Source organism: Mastomys coucha, unplaced genomic scaffold (assembly GCF_008632895.1).
Source record: "Mastomys coucha isolate ucsf_1 unplaced genomic scaffold, UCSF_Mcou_1 pScaffold22, whole genome shotgun sequence".
Taxonomy (NCBI): Eukaryota; Metazoa; Chordata; class Mammalia; order Rodentia; family Muridae; genus Mastomys; species Mastomys coucha.
In genome coordinates, this window is record NW_022196905.1 from 98,536,713 (window position 1) to 98,555,387 (window position 18,675).

At 45.0% G+C, this 18,675-nt stretch overlaps 2 pseudogenes; one reads left to right on the forward strand and one right to left on the reverse strand.

Annotated features, from left to right (window-relative positions):
* Nucleotides 1–3,396, forward strand: part of LOC116104614 — an 11,881-nt pseudogene extending 8,485 nt beyond the window's left edge.
* A 10,539-nt stretch (nt 3,397–13,935) lies between these two features.
* LOC116070766 lies at nt 13,936–15,983 on the reverse strand (annotated as a pseudogene).
* Between the last annotated feature and the right edge of the window lie 2,692 nt (nt 15,984–18,675).

An 18,675-nucleotide genomic window follows, 5' to 3' on the forward strand; every position in this document is an offset into this window, starting at 1 on the left:
TTCGAGGCCAGCCTGGTCTACAGAGTGAGTTCCAGGACAGCCAAGGCTACACAGAGAAACCCTGTGTCAAAAAAACAAACAAAAAAAAAGACTTTTGTATTTCTGCACTTAAAGGTTTTTTGGGTCTTCCATGGAGACTGATTAGAGCTCTTCCATCTCAAGACACTGAGATCCATCCTTTCTACTCAGCAGATGATCTTGCCCTGAGCTTGTCGAGCAATGACTTATAACTGGTGGGTTGCATCCCCTTTGGGGGTATCAAATGACTCACATGGGGTCACCTAAGATCATCAGAAAATACAGATATTTATATTATAATTCATAAAAGCAAACTTACAGTTATAAATTAACAACAAAAAGAATTTTGTGGTTTGGAGTCACCACAACATGAGGAACTGTTTAAAGGTTCCAGCATTAGGAAGGCTGAGAGTCAATGCTGTAGAGGAAATATGAGCTATTAGATTGATATTTCATTTTCTTCCTGTAATCGGCTTAAAGAACGCTGAGCGCTATGATCACCGGTTCCTTCTTCTACCCAAGTTAATGGACCACTGGGCTTCTGTCTATATCTAGCTAATAACTTGGGTAGGCTTAGAAGATGGAGAAATAATAAAACAGGCCATATGAATGGATATTTAAAACTTTTTTACTCTTGATTGTTGTAGAACATGATATTACGCCGTTTATGATGGCTTTATACTCTTAATCTCAATGTCAGCTAAGGCTGACCTTAAATTTCTGACCTTCTTGACTCCAATTCCAAGTGCTGGGGTTACAGACAGCCATAAGCCAACTCCCTAAGAATCTTGAGACAGAAATATTAGAAATACAGGCCGGCAAGATGACTTGGTGGGGAAAAACTATTGCTGTCCTAGTCTGATGTTCAATACCGTGAACCCACACAGTAGAAAGAGAGATCTGGCTCATTCATGTTGTCTTCTGATCACCACATGCATGCTGTGGCATGTGCTTCCAACTCACATACGTAACCATGTGTGTACACATTCACACAGTAATGATAAAGTTTTAAAAAGTGAAACAGGCTAGAGGAGCGCCGAGCCCTAACCCGGCGTGCCTGCTCTGTTAGGTGGTCACGGGCAGCCACAGAGAACTGCAGGTGTGGCAGGACTTAGGGCACGGGGACCGTGCGGCGCAGCAGGACTTAGGGCACGGGGACCTGGCTAGCTGGCTGCGGTACGGAGTCCTACAGTGGGGAACTGATAGGGAAGCAGCCGGTGCTGGGATGTTCAGAGTGCGCACGGAGCAGGTTCAGGTGGCAGTGTCCTCTAGCTCAAACGCTGGCAGTAGGCGGGCTCAGAGGCCCTTTGAAGGACCTCACAGACCCCTGAGGACTATGGTGGCCAACCTCACAATCCAATCAGAACCTGGTTGTGCCAACGCAGTGTCTGCAGCCCCTTGGCAGGCAGAACCTCAGCAATATGAAGTAGAGTTCGGACGACTGAGGGGCTCTCTCACTGATTCTGCCTCCCAGTACAGCCGTGGAGTTCTGCCTCTCCTCTACCCTCTGCCTACTTCCATCTCAACCTGGTCCAGAGTGGCCCGAAGAGCACCGGGGAAAGCTTCTTTAGCCGCTTCCATGGAATGTTCCTGCAGAATGCAAGTCAGAAAGACATCATTGAACAGCTGCAGACTATGCAGACCAACCAGGACATTCTGTCAAACTTCCAGCTTCACGCACTCCTGGACAAGTATGTAGTCCATCTCCAGGAAGATAGCTACAACTACCTTATCTGCTACCTCCAAAGCGACAACACCACTGCCCTGTGCAAGTTGCTTGCTGTGCACATTCACTTGGATGTGCAGCCTGCCAAGGGGACAGACTACCAGCTGTATGCCAGGGGTGGCTCCTCCTGCAGTGAAAGCAGCAGCTTGGAGCCACCAGATGTGCCCAACCCTATTCTGCAGAACGGGGCTGCCCTGGAAGTCTTGCAGGAGAGTATCAAGGGAGTCAAGGATGGACCTCCCTCCCTCACCACCATCTGCTTCTATGCCTTCTGTAATACAGAACAGCTGCTGAATGCTGCAGAGATCTCCTCTGATAGCAAACTGCTGGCTGCTGGGTTTGAGAACTCCTGTATAAAGCTCTGGAGCTTGTGATCCAAAAAGCTGAAATCAGAGCCCCACCATGTGGACACATCCCAGATCCATCTAGCTTGTGACACTCTGAAGGAGGAGGAGAATGAAGAAGATAATACAGGCACAGAGATGAAGATCCTGCGGGGACACTGTGGCCCAGTATACAGCACATGGTTCCTCGCAGACATCTCAGGGCTGCTCTCTTGTTCTGAAGATATGTCCATCAGGCACTGGGACCTGGGGAGCTTCACCAACACTGTGATGTATCAGGGACATGCCTGCCCTGTGTGGGATGTGGACATCAGCCCCTACAGCCTGTACTTTGCCAGTGGGTCCCATGATTGTACCAGTAGGCTGTGGTCTTTGATTAGATGTTTCTGCTGAGGATATATATAGGACACCTGGCAGATGTGGACTGTGTCAAATTCCGCCCCAACTCAAACTACTTAGCTACATGTTCCACTGACAAAACTGTTCGGCTATGGAGTGCCCAGAAGGGGAACTCGGTGTGGCTCTTTACAGGTCACCGAGGCCCTGTGCTCTCCCACTCCTTTTCTCCCAATGGTAAGTACTTGGCATCTGCTAGTGAGGACTAGCAGTTAAAGTTGTAGGACTTGGCCTGTGGGACACTTTTTAAAGAACTGAGAGGCCACACGGACAGCATCACCAGTCTAGCTTTTAGCCCGGACAGCAGTCTGATTGCTTCTGTCTCCATGGACAACTTTGTTCGTGTCTGAGACATTAGAAGCACAATGCTGCAACACACCTGCTGACGGCTCTTCGGGTGAGCTTGTGGGCGTGTACACTGGGCAGATGAGCAATGTCCTGAGTGTGCAGTTCCTGGCCTGCCACCTCCTCCTGGTGACTGGAATCACACAAGAGAATCAAGAACATTAAGTTTTTATCCAGGTGGCAAACTGGGTGAGGCTGGAAGACTGGTCACAGTCCGGGACTTGCTAAAACTGAATCAGTGATTGCGAAAGAGCCTTCCCTACCCCACACGCACTCAACACAGCCCTGGGGCACAAGACTCCAGTGGAGAGCTGGGAGGCTCCCAGGCTCGAGACCTCCTGCTTCATGCAGCACCTTGCTTTTGCATCTGTCTCTTCCCTGGGTGTACTGGAACGGCTGCAGAACTCTCCCTACAGCAGCTGTAGACGGTCTCTCCTGTGGCTGCCCCCTGAGGGACATGGGGACAGGAACTAGGAAGGGAAGGGGTGATCTGGCAGTCTTTCCTTTTCTATAATGATAAAACCAGGATTTTTATTATTATAATTAATAAATTTATTATTGAGAAGAGGAAACCTAGCACTGGCAGAAAGTGACTCCTGGCTATGCTACTTAGAATTCTGAGGCTCAGGGAATTCAGACTTTGGTGGCCCAGTCTATTAGGAGAAAGGGGCACCATATGCTGTGCTTCTATGGGCAGGCAGGGAGCTGCTGGGCATGGGCTCCTGCAATGATGGCGGCAGTTCTTCCATTGGCTGCACTTGTCAGCACTTGTACTCAGGGAGAAGCACCGTGGTGGGCAGAGGGTGGGCCTCAGCGCTGCGCCCTGACACCATCAACAAAATTATGATAAAGAGTAATTTTGAATAAGTCATAAGATAGACTTAAGAAATGCTGGATTTAAAGATAACTGATTATTCCCAGATGTGGCTTATTGGTCTTTTTCTCCCTCAGTGACCTGCTTCCACCTTACTGCAGTGTCGTTAGTGAACAGGGGATGCATCATGAGTGCACACTCACAAGTATGGACCATGCTCTGAGGACAAAGCAAGTTCTGCTGTCTGCTAAAGGATTGAATGTTTCTGTTTCTGAAAAGAGTTGTTTTGTATTTTGTTTTCTATTAAAAAAAAAAAGGGAAACAAATAATATATCCCAGAGACGAAGAAGAGACCATGAAAAGGGGGTGAGAGGAGCAGGGGGCGTGGCAGTGGAGAGGAACAGGGGGCGTGGCAGTGGAGAGGAGCAGGGGAGGGCAGTGGAGAGGAGGAAGAGAAGGAAGGCAAGGCAGGATGTATTTCAAGCAAGAGGGAGAACTGTTTGTTGTTCCAGTCTCTAAAACCTAGAGAAGTCAGGCAAGGTAGATAGCAGCAGATAAGGCACCAGCACTTGGACACAGGGGCCGTTGAAGACCGTGAATGATTTTGATGCAAGCACCTGGATGGAGACACGGGCAGGCAGCTGAGGGATGGCAAAGGAAGAGGGCCTAGCTCTACATTTCCACTTTACAAGGCTCAGCTCTGAAGAGGAGGAAGTACTAGGCCTGCTGGGGAGTTGTGGAGCTGTCAAAAGATATGATTACATTTTATATGATAGAGAAACATTTTAATGCCTGTGAGGAAGAATAAGGAGGGGATATGAGAAGTAAGGAAGAGAGGGTTGGGTATTTGATAGACTAAGGTCTAGGTGAAAGCAGGAAAGAATGAGATTCAAAGCCTTTTGTAGCCTCCTCCTCCTGACTGCACCAGAGTCCTCTTTTTTACTCTGTATAATGTTTTAAAGTATCATCTACATGATAATGACTTCTAAACCTACTGCTGCACACACAATCAGCCTCCAGAGCTCCAGGAACCCCATCATCCGGCCGCCTATTGGGCAGCTCCTCCTGGGTATCTCCGGGAACCTCAGCCGCGTAGCATTAAAAGTAGGGTTTATTATTGTTTATTCATACATTATTTTCAAGTTCCTTATATCAGAAAAAGGAACTACTATTCAATCCAAATCTAGCAGACATCTTTGGCTCTTCTTTACCTTCTTGTCTGTGTCCTTCATTTTACTTCTTCAACTAATTCCAGGATTGGCTTATCCTGGGTTAGTCTGTTTTCTATCTCTAGGAAGACCTCCGCGGTCCCCAGGAAGCCCTCTGCGGTCCCCACAAGTCAGAACTAGGGCTTTTCCTTGGTGCATTTTGAAATCCTATTTTTGCATTCATCACTTACTTTATAATCACCTTTTTATGAGACTCTAAACCTATGCTGACAAGCATAGACCTTGTGTGCTTTGTCGTCATGGTCTAGTACCATGAACACAGTGGGTCCTGGATACATGTTACTGGAATGAATAGTTATAGTTGGTAATATATGTGTACCACCATGGTGGTTAATCTTCATTGTTAACTTCACTGGATTAAGAATTGCCTAGGACACAGTGAAACACATGTTTAGAAATGTTTGGGCATGTGTTTCCAGAGAGCATTAACTGAGCAGAATTGACCCATCTTGGATCTGAGCAACACTATCGTATGGGCTGGGAGTTAGAGTGGAATAAAGTACTCAGGCTCTGGCATTGTGTGCCTTTGCTTTCTTGGCCTCTCTGATGTGAATCTTGCTGTGGCTTCCTATGCTTTTCTTGAGCTGCTGTAGGGTATTGGTGTGGTTCTGCTGGACCAGCTGGGCATGATGTGAACCTGAAAGCAAGTGACAGGCCAGAAGCTGGGGACACAGATTCAGAACATACAGGGGACAATGGCCTGGCAAGGAGAGGCATAGGCCACCTGAATAAAAGAATGGGAAGAGCTGTTAGACAGGCAAGTTGGATGGCTAACAGTAACGTGTCAGGTCTTAAATTAGGGGGCTCTTATAACAACCTAGTCAGGAGGCTGAGACTCAGGTGGAACCAAATGGTGAGCACAGTAGGAGCACACAATCCACACTGAGTCGTAGGAGAGAGCGTGCACAGTATGCTGCTTGTGGGATTCCAAGCAAGGCACTGCGGGTTGCACAGAAAGTCTGCTTTGTTTGGCTCCACTCAAGTCATCCCCTAAAGATCTAACATACCAAGCCACACTTGTACCATCTCCTGGACCTTTTAAAAACAGTCCTGGTCCATGATTCCTGATGTGTTCAGTCAGTAGAGACTGTCAATGAGTGCTTGATTTCAATCATCATCCCTCCAAATTCTGGCACATCACATAGCACCCCACCATCTCTTCCCCTCCTCTGCAGCTGGGGAGAGCATCAGGGCCTTGTGTAGTCATGAATTCTTTAAGATACTCATGTTGGTCCCAGGCAGAACAGTGTATATTGGCTGCTCAGTCCTGGCTGAGGAAGTGTTGGGGTATGCTAAATATTCCCTTGGCTTCTAGATTCCATGTGTCATAACCAAGCCTGGATTTGCAGGCCTCACATATAGAATGCAGCATGCTGGTAAATCACTTTGAGAAATACATTCCTGTTCAACCATGTTTCCCATAGAAAGCCGCTGGTCTGTTAGACTGGTTCTGAAGCCTGGATATTAGGTTTGTGTTTGTGTTCTACACGAGTAAAGGAGCAATAAGTGTTTTGTGTGCGGCAGGCTAAGTCACCCTGAGGGAGCAGTCTACATCATCAGAATGTAATGAAAGACGTTGTCATGAGCAGCTGCCAATACTCTTTCTGGTGGCTTAGAAAAGTTCTGTTGACCTTCCCAGCCATATTTACTTTTGTGCAGGGATAGACGCTGAGCACACAGGTAGAGTAATTTCTTTGTGATTTCCTGTACTTTTCCCCTTCTGGTATTTATTTTGTTTTATTTTTGAAATGATAGCTTAATCATAACCCTTTCTCCCACCCTTCTCCCTGCTCATTATCCCCCCATACACCCCTTGCCTCTCTCCTTCAAATTCGTGGCCTTTAAAGATTGTTCTTGCATACACATGTGTATATGCATATATATATATTTCTAAATATACCGAAATATAAATATAAATATAAATACAGGTAGTTTGTAACTGCCTGTATGCGTGTTTTCAGGGCTGACTTGGCACAGAACAACCGTTTGGTGTACTCTTCCAACTCTCCTGCTTCCAGCTTCATTCAGTTGCCTGTAGTTCTGTGGAGGGTTGAGGGCTCATGGGTTTTCCTTATCTTTGTTGGCCTGCCCATCAGTGTTGACCTTGCTTGGCTCGTGTTTAGGATTCTTGTTCTTTCAGTAGTGGTTTGTGCAGGAGAAGAGGGCAAGCCTACCACAGAACTGGATGAACTGCTCCATGTCTGAGCAACCTTCTTCAGTAAGCCTTAGAGGTCCCAGAGTCTTGCTCCCCAAAGGTGAGGCATAAATTGTGTTAAATGATCCCAAGCCCCTTCCCACCCTCAATATAGTACCAGAGCCTTTGGGAGTCTGTTAGCCTCTTTTTTGTCTCTGAGGTCACCAACCTGGCCCACACTATTGTTAGTCCTTGCCTGTGGGACCTAATGACCCAGGGTCATCAAAGGCCAAGGCAGCTTCAGGAGTTGGCTCTGTCCCCTCAAACTGCTGCCAGAAAGGCAGCTCTCCCACTGTTAACCCTAGGAAGAATTTACTACTGTGAGAGTCACCAGGCTTCACTCTTTGTTTGACCCCGCTCCTCCAGTCCCTGAGTATGCTGATGAAGTATCTTCCAACACCCTTGTCCTGGCCAATGGTGCACAGCCACACAAACTTTACTCCAGAGACCCTGGCCATCTCTTCAGGGATATCAATACCCCTTTCTCCCTCCATTAAACCAAATCAGTTCTCTCAAACTGTTCTCTGGTGTGTGTTCCTTGTCTCTGATACCCCTGTACCCACCACTGACAAAGATCCCCGCCCTCCCTGGCTAAGCTCCCTGTCTCCAGTCCAGCCTGGTGAACTATGGGCCTGGCTAACCCAAGAGGGAGAAGCAGACAGGGGAGGATTTCAGCAGTGCCCAGCTAACTGATTTCTCTTTTCCACTTGTGTCTTTCTATACAGCTTTCCATATGCAATGGTGCTATGAGTCCACTTGTTCATGCTGGCTGTCATCTCCCCAGCATTCAGACAGATCTTTGGAACATGGTCAGAGGTGCTCAGTCGTGATTTAAATGCATGAGTGACTGTTACTATCCTGCTAAAACTGTTCACACTCTCTGCATTCCTTCAGGGTATGCACAACATTTCTGAACAGAGACTCAAAGACCTCTTAATTCATCCCATACAACATCTGACTCATGGATGAGTTCTCATGTCTGCTAATCTCTGTCAAGAAATCATCTCTTTCCATACCCTGCCAATTTTCTCTGTGCTCACTGTATGTGAGTGAATGTGTGTGAGTGAATGTGTGAGTGAGTGTGTTGGTATGTGAGTGTGAGTATGAGTATGAGTGTGTGTGAATGTGCAAATGAGTGTGTGAGCATGAATGTGTGTGTGTGTGTGAGTGAGTGTGAGTGAGTGTGAGTGTGTGTGTGTGTGTGTGTGTGTGTGTGTGTGTGTGTGTAACTTGCCAGTCAACCCCAGGGATCTTTCTGGTTTTGCCCCATTATTGGAATGATAAGAAGATTCCACCAAGCTTGGCCTTTTTCGTGGGTTCTAGAGATGAGACTCAAGCTCTCCTGTTTCCAAGGAAAGAAGAATGCTTTAGTGCTCAGAAGCTGAGACTACCTTTGAGGGAGTTGAAGGAGACAGGTCCCTGGGGAGTTCCTAACTGTAAATCCTGTGAAAACTAGTTAAGCATGCCCATCTCAGATCTTCTTTCCAACAATTTTCCTACTTAACCTAGACTTTCCCTTTTTATTTTATTTTAAAGTTTGAAGTAATGTCAGAGATAAAAAATGGAAAATTACCCATTTTTACTGATCCTTCATCTGGATAATCCAAATGTTCATTTATCTATATCTATCATATATATATACATATTACCATATATGGTTTATTATTCCTTCTCCAAATATATGCACACAAGATCACTTCTTAAGAACAGTTGTAGATATACACTTTTACTCCTGAATGGAGTGTAGGTATGGTGTATGTATCTGTTTTATTTTAAGCTATATGTATTTGTGTGTGTGTTTGTCAGTGTGTGCATAAAGTATCCTTGGAAACTAAAAGAGGGTGGCAGATTCCTCGTGTGAGTCACTGAGCAAGGTTTCTGGGAACCCAACTCAGGTCCTTGCAGGAACAGCAAGCTCGCCTTGCTGCCGAGCCATGTCTCCAGCCCTAGGTCTCATCTCTTCAAGCAATGACATTGTCTTACATAATTACAGTTTAACTATATAAATCAAGAAGCCAATATGGATACAGAGTTACCATCTAATCTGTTTTGCCAGTTTTCTTTATTGTCCTTTAGGGCAAAAGAAGAAAAAATTTTGGTTTGAGATGATGTCTTCCAGGGGAGGGAGAGTTGCTTTGCTTTAGGATTTAGCCCCTGGTCGGGTGACCATGCACTAGTGAATAGCTCTGCACCCTAGAGTATATAAACAGCACCCACTGAGCTCATGCTTATAAATTAAGACAGAGGATATGGAGTTGCGGCGGGGGGGGGCAGCTGGTGGGGGGAGACATGCACGGTGGGTGGGACTGAGGCTTCTCCACTGGGGAGCAGATTCTGGGGTAAATAGGACTGAAATTATATGTTTGTATGTGATTTTCAAAGACTAAATACAAATTCTATTACCCCCCCCCCCAGTATAGGATTTCTTTGAGTTAGTCCAACGCTTACTCGTCCTGTCTTCTCAGCCCCCTTGCACGACCCCTCAGTTTTCGTAGTGATGATCTCTATATTTTCGAGAAGTTCTGGCCAGTTGCTTTTGCAGAGTCCCTCAGTTTGCTTTTATTAATTTCCTTACGATGCCATTCAGACCATGGATGTAAAGTCAGCAAGTCACATCAGGAGACGTCCGCTATAAACACGCCTCATTAACAGTGACTACCAGCCTTTGAACTCTGACCACTGTGGTTTGTGGAAGTTTCTCTACTAGAATTTTACCTCTGGTGATTAATACACATTTTGTAGAGAGATACTTTGAGACCAAATGCCTTACTTATCAAAGCATACCTACTACTTTTTCTGTTTTGTAATGACTCCTGGTCTGAAGCAGTTATGCCTGTAGTGAATGTCAAATGATCATTTTGATTGGGTCTTTCTTTCTATACTTACCAGTGGGCATTTTACTTTAGGGAAAGCTAACTTTTTTCTTCACTCCCATAATCCTGTTTCCCATTTATCCATCCTTCCTACCCTTCTTCCCTATCTTCATGGGCTCACAAAATTTTACTTGTTATATGTTATTATTGTTACTTTACCATAATGACTTTTTTCATACTTTACTAACATTTATATAGTGGAGGGTCTTTTGAAGTTGCGTTTGTTTCTATCTGGCATGTCCCATCTGTCCCTGAATACGTAATTTCCTTACTTTGTGGTATAGCAAGATGTTCTAGGATCAAAGTTCACTGGGTACCTGTCCTACTCCAGCCCCAGAGCCAGTCCTTGTATCTGGCAGCCCTGATTTCCTCTGGTGAGCATGTTGGTTAGTTTTATATCAACTTGACACAAGCTCTTTGGGAAGAAGAGACTTCAGCTGAGAAAGTGCCCTTGCTAGCTGGGCTTGTGGGCAGGCCCATGGAACATTTTCTTGATTCATGATTGGCATGGGAGGGTCCAGCCCACTGTGGTCATGATTGGCATGGGAGGGTCCAGCCCAGTGTGGACTATGCTACCCCTAGGAAAGTGGTGCTGGATTGTATGAGAGCTGTCTGAGTAAGACATGGGGAGCAAACCAATAAGCAGTGCTCTCCCATCAATTGCTTCTGCTTCAGCTCCTTCCTCTAGATTCCTGCTTTGTATTCCTGCTCACACTCCTGTCAGTGATGGACTGGTACCTGGCAGTGTAAGATGAAACAAACCCTCTCTTCCTCAAGTTGCTTTCGCTCATGGTGCTTATCACAGCAATAGAAACCCTAATTAAAACACTGAGTGCTCAGGTTCCTTTTTTTTTGAGATGGGATTTTATTATGTAGTGTTGTAGGATATTTGATCACACTGTGAACCCTGAGATTGTGTTATTTGCTGAAAAAAAACAAAAACAAAAACATGTTTCTAGTTGTGATGTGGCTCAGCCTTAGCACATATCTCTAATTCCTCTGGCTAGAATACCTACACACCCTTAGTACATACCTTTAATCCCAAACAATGAAGTTAAAGTTAGTTTGTAGAAGGAAGCACTCACGTTTGAAAGTGATGTCTAATTGAATGGCAAAGTGACAAATCAGAGAAAGATTTGACAGCATAGGAGATGCCTAAGTCTCACGAGAGAGAGGAAAACAAGGCTGCCTAAAAAAGAGCAGTGCAGAGAGGCGGGGAGAGGAGGCAGTTTTATGGGGAGAGTTTTACAGAGATAGGTTGCAGATGTTCTCATGCTAAACACTGGTGAAGACAGAACGAGCCAGAGAATGAGGAATCAGAAGACTAGAACAGTTTACTAGAGTCAGTTTGAGGTCAAGCAAAACAATTCAGGAGAAGTTGAGAGAGAAGCCTGATTGAATCAGTCAGGTTGGAGAGGAGTTTGAGCCAGAACAGCTGAGTTGAACCAGCCAGCCAGAGATCAGAAATAGAAAGGGTGAGCTTATTCAGCAGTAAGTCTCAGTGATAGGAAACATTCTAGGCCTAGATTAGATTGAATGGAGGGTAGAAGCTTCCAGGACTAGGCCTAGGTTAGCAGTAAGTCATGGAGAGGACAGTTACTACAGGAGAATAAAAGATACATTTACAATGTAGCTCTGGCGATCCTGGAACTTACTATGTAGACCAGTCTAGTCTTGAACTCGCAGAGGAGGCTCTGCTTCCTCCTGCTGGAATTCAAGGTGTGCACCACTGCACTTTTAGGAACTAAGGTATGGGTGCCGGCTGCGTTGTTCAGTACCAAGGTGCCCATATTCCTAGTCTTTCTCATTGGATGAAGTTAGAACACACACACACACACACACACACTTCTTTATAATTTTCCAGTCTATCCATGGAAACCAAAGTTTTGCTTGTTTATGTCATAGGTCATTGGGAATCTTAAGAAAATGTCTAGGACTTATGCTTTCAAGATGGCTAATTTCTTCTTTGACTCTGGAACACATTTCTCTCATCTCTTTTTAAGATTACATATTTATTTATTTATTTATTTATGTGTGTGTTTGTGCATATGTATATATATGTGTGTGTGTGTGCATGTATGTGTATGAGTGCCTGTGTGTATATGTGTGCCTATATGTATGTGTATATGAGTATGTGTGTGTATGTATGTGTGTATATATGTGTGAGTATTTGTATATGTATGTGTATGAGTGTGTGTGCATATGTGTATGTGTGTGTATCTGTATATCTTTGTGCATATGTGTGTATATGTCTCTGTGTGTATGGGTATGTGTATGTATGTGCCTGCCTATATGTGTATGTATATGTGTGTGTACATGTGTGTATGTATGTGTATCTCTGTGTGTTTGTATGTGTGTACATGTATGTGAGTGTGTGTGTGAGTGTGCATGAGTGTGTATATGTATGTATGTATGTGAGTGTGAGTGTACGTGTGTGTGCCTGTGTGTGTAGGTCAGACACCTTTGAGGAGTCTGCTTTCTCTGTTTACCATGTGGGTCGCCAGGATGCACTTAGGTTGTGAAGCTGGTGGCAGGTGCGTATGTATTGAGTCATTCCTATTGTCCCACCTCTTTTAAAGTAGAACATTCTAGCATATGTGCTACTTAGAAAAATCAAACATGCAGCGATGCAGTGAGGCAGCAGCAGCAGCAGAACTAGTGCCTTCCCACTGCTGCACGCCTTTTGAGGAAGGGCGTGACAGTGAGGCTGTGCTCTTCCCGTCCTGGGAGGGTGGCAAGAAGTTCCTGTGGCAGATGTGCTCACCACGGCTCTGGGGTAATGAGTGCAGACATCTCATTTCTATTAAAATGTTCCCTACTGCAGCCTAAAGCTATTGTACAATATTAGTTGGCATTTCACAAAAAGATTCTTTAATAAAATTTGTAGAATGTTTAATATTTGGATGATTCTATTCTATAATGATTCTTCAAAAAAAGAAAACAGTTTCTCAAGTTGTTTGTGGAATCCCTTGCTAGGGAACATCTACATCAAGCTGACTGCATGAAACCAATGTCGAGGGAAGGCACTCCGGCTGCTTCCTCACATGCTAATTAGCACAGTTGCATGCTCATACAGCTTGCAGAACACTTGATCTGAACCGGGTGTCTGGATTCTTCGTCTTGGCCCCATTTCATGCTGTTCTAAGCTTTGTATTGTCTCTCATCAAATGACCATGGGCACAGGTGACCAGGGTGGGGGTGGGGTTGGGATGGGGGAAGCTGGCCTGGAACAAGAACAAGATTCAAATATACCTTAAACCCCCAAAATTTCAACTGAGACAGGCAGGAGATAGGCCCTCTCTCTCTCTGCTCCTTTATGCGCCCCCACATTAGGTGGCTCACAACCACCTTTAACTCCACCTGTAGGAGGGTCTGATGTGTCTGACCTCTGTAGGCACTTGTACAAATGTACACATACCTACCCACACACACCCACACAAATAAACATAAGTCTTTAAAATTAAGCAAATGTACAGTCACTCTGAATATACATTTGTGTGTGTGTGTGTGTGTGTGTGTGTGTGTGTGTGTGTGTGTGCAGGTGTGCATGAATCTGTGTGAATGTGGAAGCCAGTGGACAACCTTGGGTACCATTGCTCAGCATTGCCCACCTTGTGTTTTGAGACAGGCTCTCTCATAGACCTGAGATTCACAAGTAGGCTAGGCTTGTTAGTGTGCCAGGGATTTATCGCAGCCTCTACCTTTTCAGCACTGGGATTACAAACCGTGTCACTGTGCTGGGCTCGTTTGTTTGTTTGATGTGGGTTCTGGAACTGGAGTCCAGGTCTTCACACTTGCAAGACAAGCCTTTTGCTGGATGAGCCTCTTCTCAGCCCTGAATACTTACTGTTGGAGCACATCTTGAATATCTCTGATTCCCTAGTAGTTCTCTGCCAGATAGTATCTGATTCTGCTCACTGGAGTAGACTGTTTGACGTCCTTGTGTTAGGGCTGCATGTGGCCGAATGTCCCAGTGACTTGCACATTTCCCCTACACTTATTTATTTATTTATTTGGCAGTTCTGCAACTTTATTTTACATTCAGCAGGTTAGTTCTCATCCACATTGACAGTTTGTAGGTTTTTGAATGTGGTAACAGGCACGTAAGGTACCAACATGTAGAGCTTGTTTGGTGAATCCTCATCCTCATTATGTTTTCTGGACAAATGCACTTGGATGCGATATAGAACATTCCTTATTCCCTTGGTCCAGACGACTTTATTGAGCCTGGTGTCAATGCGAACATCTCAAGTCCCCATTTCCTTCATGGCAAACTTCCGAATTTCTCTGAGTGTCCGAGGAGCATGCTTCTTGAAGCCCACTCCATGGATGCACTTGTGAATGTTGATGGTCTATTCTCCGGTCAGCACCTCATTGAAGGCAGAATGGCCCTTCTTCTTCTCGCCACCCTTCTTTGCTGGAGCCATTTTGCCGGGCCCGAGTTGGAAAGGAAGGGCTCCAGGGATTGTGGGAAGAAAAGTCGTGTCGCGTAGCTGTACCACACTTATTTTTTAATATTCTAGAGGGCTACAGAAAATGCAAGTTAGATTTTAAAAGTTTGGCAGGTAGATTGCAGTATACAAACATTTCCTTATTTATGCATCTAGTATCATGCAGTTCACAATGAAGTCTTTCCAGAAGATATTCGAATCTTCCATTGATTGGTAGGTATTTACTAATATCATTAACTACATTCCTCCAGTGTTTTAAGAATCATGGACAAAACATTTTGGGTCCCAGAATGGGCTTTAGATGTGTAAATCAATCCCATGGATCATTTTAAATTACTAATCATAAGCAAACAGATAAGCAAAAATGACTATAAATTGGGTTAATTACTGTAGCTCAAGTTTTAGCTCATAATTTTGACTTTCAAAGGCTACACAAACCAATTTTGTACTCTTAGATTATAATGAGCAGTCTTTATTCTTTAATCAGTTTGCCCCGTATCTAGCTGTCTAACGTAACATTCCTTTGAAGTCTAGAAAGATCTAACATAATTGAAGAAATGTCGAACTACTTGACTCTTTTTTTTAATATAAAGGAATTAAACATTAATCAGGTTTGTGCATCTCAATTAAGCCAATTAAAATTATCACAGAACCAAGTGCATACTGAGAGAGGTAGCTTTAATGCTTGAATAAATTACCAACTTTTACATAGAATTCCCATATCCATTTATGCTTGTTACTCAAAAAGTAAATACAGACCCAGAGTCCACATTAGACTGCCTGCCAGTCAAGGCTAAGCTCTGGCAAAAAACCCAAGCTCACGTCGTTCATGGCGTCTGCTTGATGGCTGTGTCCCCAGCACTGGAGCGGCTCCCAACTCTTCCCACCAATGGCAAGGTTCTGTGAGTGCTGGCCGGACTGGTACCTTCCTCCAGCGAGCCCACTAACTGTTCAGTTTGCTTCCCTAACGACTGGAGAAGGCAGTTTTGGTCTTGCAGGCTGTAGTATACATACAAAGTCCATATAATTACTAATAATTTGTAACAAGTGTTAATTGATAAACAGCTCCCTCTGGTAGCTTAATTAAAGCTGCAGGATAGCTAGGCGTTTTACAACTGGGATTGATCCCAATTAGTCAACAAAATCTGTGTAGTCTGTTCAAAGGAAAGGAAGGAAATTTAGCCTAGCGAGGCTTTGGGGATTTTGTCTTGTCTTCTGTTTCGTTTTTTTCCTTCTAAAAGAGAAGCACATTTGGAAGAGCTGCGTTGTGTAGTCAGGAGCCGCCTACCTCGTGGATGTAGAGCCTTGCTTGGCCCTCCTCCACCAAACAAATTCAGCCATTTGTTTATTCTGTCAGGTTACTGAAAAATATTCAAGCACTTTCTTTTATTACACTCAGTGGTTCACACCACTGAACACCAACCCAGAGGGACCCAAAAGCACAAGAAAATAACCATTTTGTTTTAAATAAATAAATAAAAAGCAAAAACAACGCCTGGTTTACTCACAATCTGTTCGCAAACTGGCTTTTTGGGGCCATAATTAGAAGGAGGACCAGAAAGTGGGACACAGAGACACCACTAGAGAGCTGGTGGTCTGGGGATCCTGGAAAGCCAGCCTGGGGGTTTCAGGACACGACTTATTTCATCCTGTGGGTCTCTGCAGCACAGACCTAATCTGAGCATTGCTGGAATTGCCCCCATGGAGTAGACGACGGCGAAGTGTCATCTGTGCTCTGTGAGATCACAGACTGGCTGCAAACAGCTGCTGTAACATTAATTAATCTGTTTGCAAATAAATTGTGGATCTGTGCGAGCTGAAATTGCTGTTATAAGCAAGCCAGGATGCGGCACATGTAAGGTTGGCCGGTGCTCTGCGTCTTTTCCCTGTGTTGTAAAGTTACCGGGGCCCGGGTGCTTGTGCAGAGCCTGTTGGTGTTCTGAGCATGCGGACTGAGGCACTTTCTAGACTGCCCGGTGCAGAGGCAGTCCACACCGGGTTAGGAGCTCGTGAAGGCTGCACAATGCTGTATGGAATCATTTCAGTCAGATTTATTAATCAAAGAGAATGATATATTCTTCAGAGCAAATGGATGTGGATTTAGTAATTTTGTAATTTTTAAACATTTCATAAGTGTCAGAGTTGCTTAATTCCTTCTAACTAGGGTGTGAAAAATTCTAGTTACCTGAACACTTAGAGAATCAATGTTGATTTCTAATGTTTACTCAGAGAGGGAGAGAGAAGAGAGAGACAGAGAGAGACAGGAAGAGGAGGAGGAGGAGGAGGAGGAGGAGGAGGAGGAAGAGGAAAAGGAGATAATCTGTGGTACAGAGCCACCTGAAGTTTGTCTTAGTGACATTTGACATTCTGAGACTCTCTACATCCTAATCTTTGCCCATTTTTCTTGACTATTCAAATCTGGGAAAGACATGTGCCTTCTTTGCAGTTTTTTGGCATGTATTTATTGAATGCCCTATTGTGTTGGTTAGGTTTTCATCAAACTGATTCAAGCTAGTTATCTGGGAAGAGGATTGCCTCTATCCGACTGGCCTGTAGGCAAGTCTGTGAGTTATTTTCTTGGTGGATGGATGATGAGGGAGGGCCCAGCTGGTTGTGGGCCGTGGCACTCTGGGCAGGTGGCTCTGAGGTATAAGCTGAATGAGACCTCTGAGTGTAAGCCAGAAGACTGTTCCTCCACACTCTTTCTTCAGTTCCTGCCATGGCTTCCCTCAGTGATAACCTGTGGTAGGATGTGTAAGGCAACAACATTTTTCTCCCATGTTGCTCTTGGTCAGAATATTTAGTACCAGGAGTAGGGAGCAGACAAGGACAGGTGTGAGCTCTGTGAAGTGCTGGGACACACAGCATGTTGGGATGAAACTGTTGCTCCCACAAGTTTGTGGCACATGTCAGGCTTAGTAGTCCATTTAATTTCCTTTTGTGTTTATGTGAATGCATAAACACAAAATGCATGTATTGTGTGTCATGTTTGTGCATCATGCATGTGCATGTATGTGTGCATGTGTGTGCAAGCTAGAGCTTACCCCTGGTTGTCTTCTCTCAGGCACCATTGTCTATTTCTTTTCAAGAAGCCTTGTCTCTTACTGTAGCTCACCAAGGAGACAAGGCTGCCTGGCTAGCAAGCCCCAGGGGTGGGGAAGCCTTATCTCTTACTGTAGCTCACTAAGGAGACAAGGCTGCCCAGCTAGCAAGCCCCAGAGGGAAGCCTTGTCTCTTACTGGCTGTAGCTCACTAAGGAGACAAGGCTGCCCAGCTAGCAAGCCCCAGAGGGAAGCCTTGTCTCTTACTGGCTGTAGCTCACCAAGGAGACAAGGCTGCCTGGCTAGCAAGCTCCAGGGGTGGGGAAGCCTTGTCTCTTACTGGCTGTAGCTCACCAAGGAGACAAGGCTGCCCAGCTAACAAGCCCCAGAGGTGGGGAAGCCTTGTCTCTTACTGTAGCTCACCAAGGAGACAAGGCTGCCCAGCTAGCAAGCCCCAGAGGTGGGGAAGCCTTTTCTCTTACTGGCTGTAGCTCACCAAGGAGACAAGGCTGCCTGGCTAGCAAGCCCCACGGGTGGTTCTGTCCTTATCTCCCTGTACTGGGGTTACCACCATGTTCACCATGCCTGGATTTTGTTTTATTTTATTTTATTTTATTTTATTTTTTTATTTATTTATTATATGTAAGTACACTGTAGCTGTCTTCAGACACACCAGAAGAGGGCATCAGATCTCATTACGGGTGGTTGTGAGCCACCATGTGGTTGCTGGGATTTGAACTCATGACCTTTCGAAGAGCAGTCGGTGCTCTTCCCCGCTGAGCCATCTCACCAGCCCTGTTTTATTTTTAATGTGGATTCTGAGGATCAAAATTCAGTCCCTCATGCCTATGCCGCAAATACATTTTAGGCTGAGTTGTCTTGTTAGCCCAAAGAAACATTCTCTTAAAGGACCAGGTGGCAAACAGTTGCCCTTTGGAGTCCAGACAGGCTCTGTAACAATACCTGCTGTAGCATAAAAGGTATCACAGACTATGGAAGTAAGTGGACAGATCTCATTCTGATAAGACTTTTAGTGTCAGGCTGGACTTAGCAAGTGGGTTACCGTTGGCTACAAAAGAGTCAGGTCACAATCCAGACTGCACCCTCATGTGACTGTGTCATTAGTTGGCCAGATTAACTGGGGCATGAGAAAATCACCTGGGGAGGGAAATCTTTAGTGACAATAAAAAAATTCCAGTGACACCAAAGTATGTAATAAATAAAAGGTGTAGCTAATACAGAAA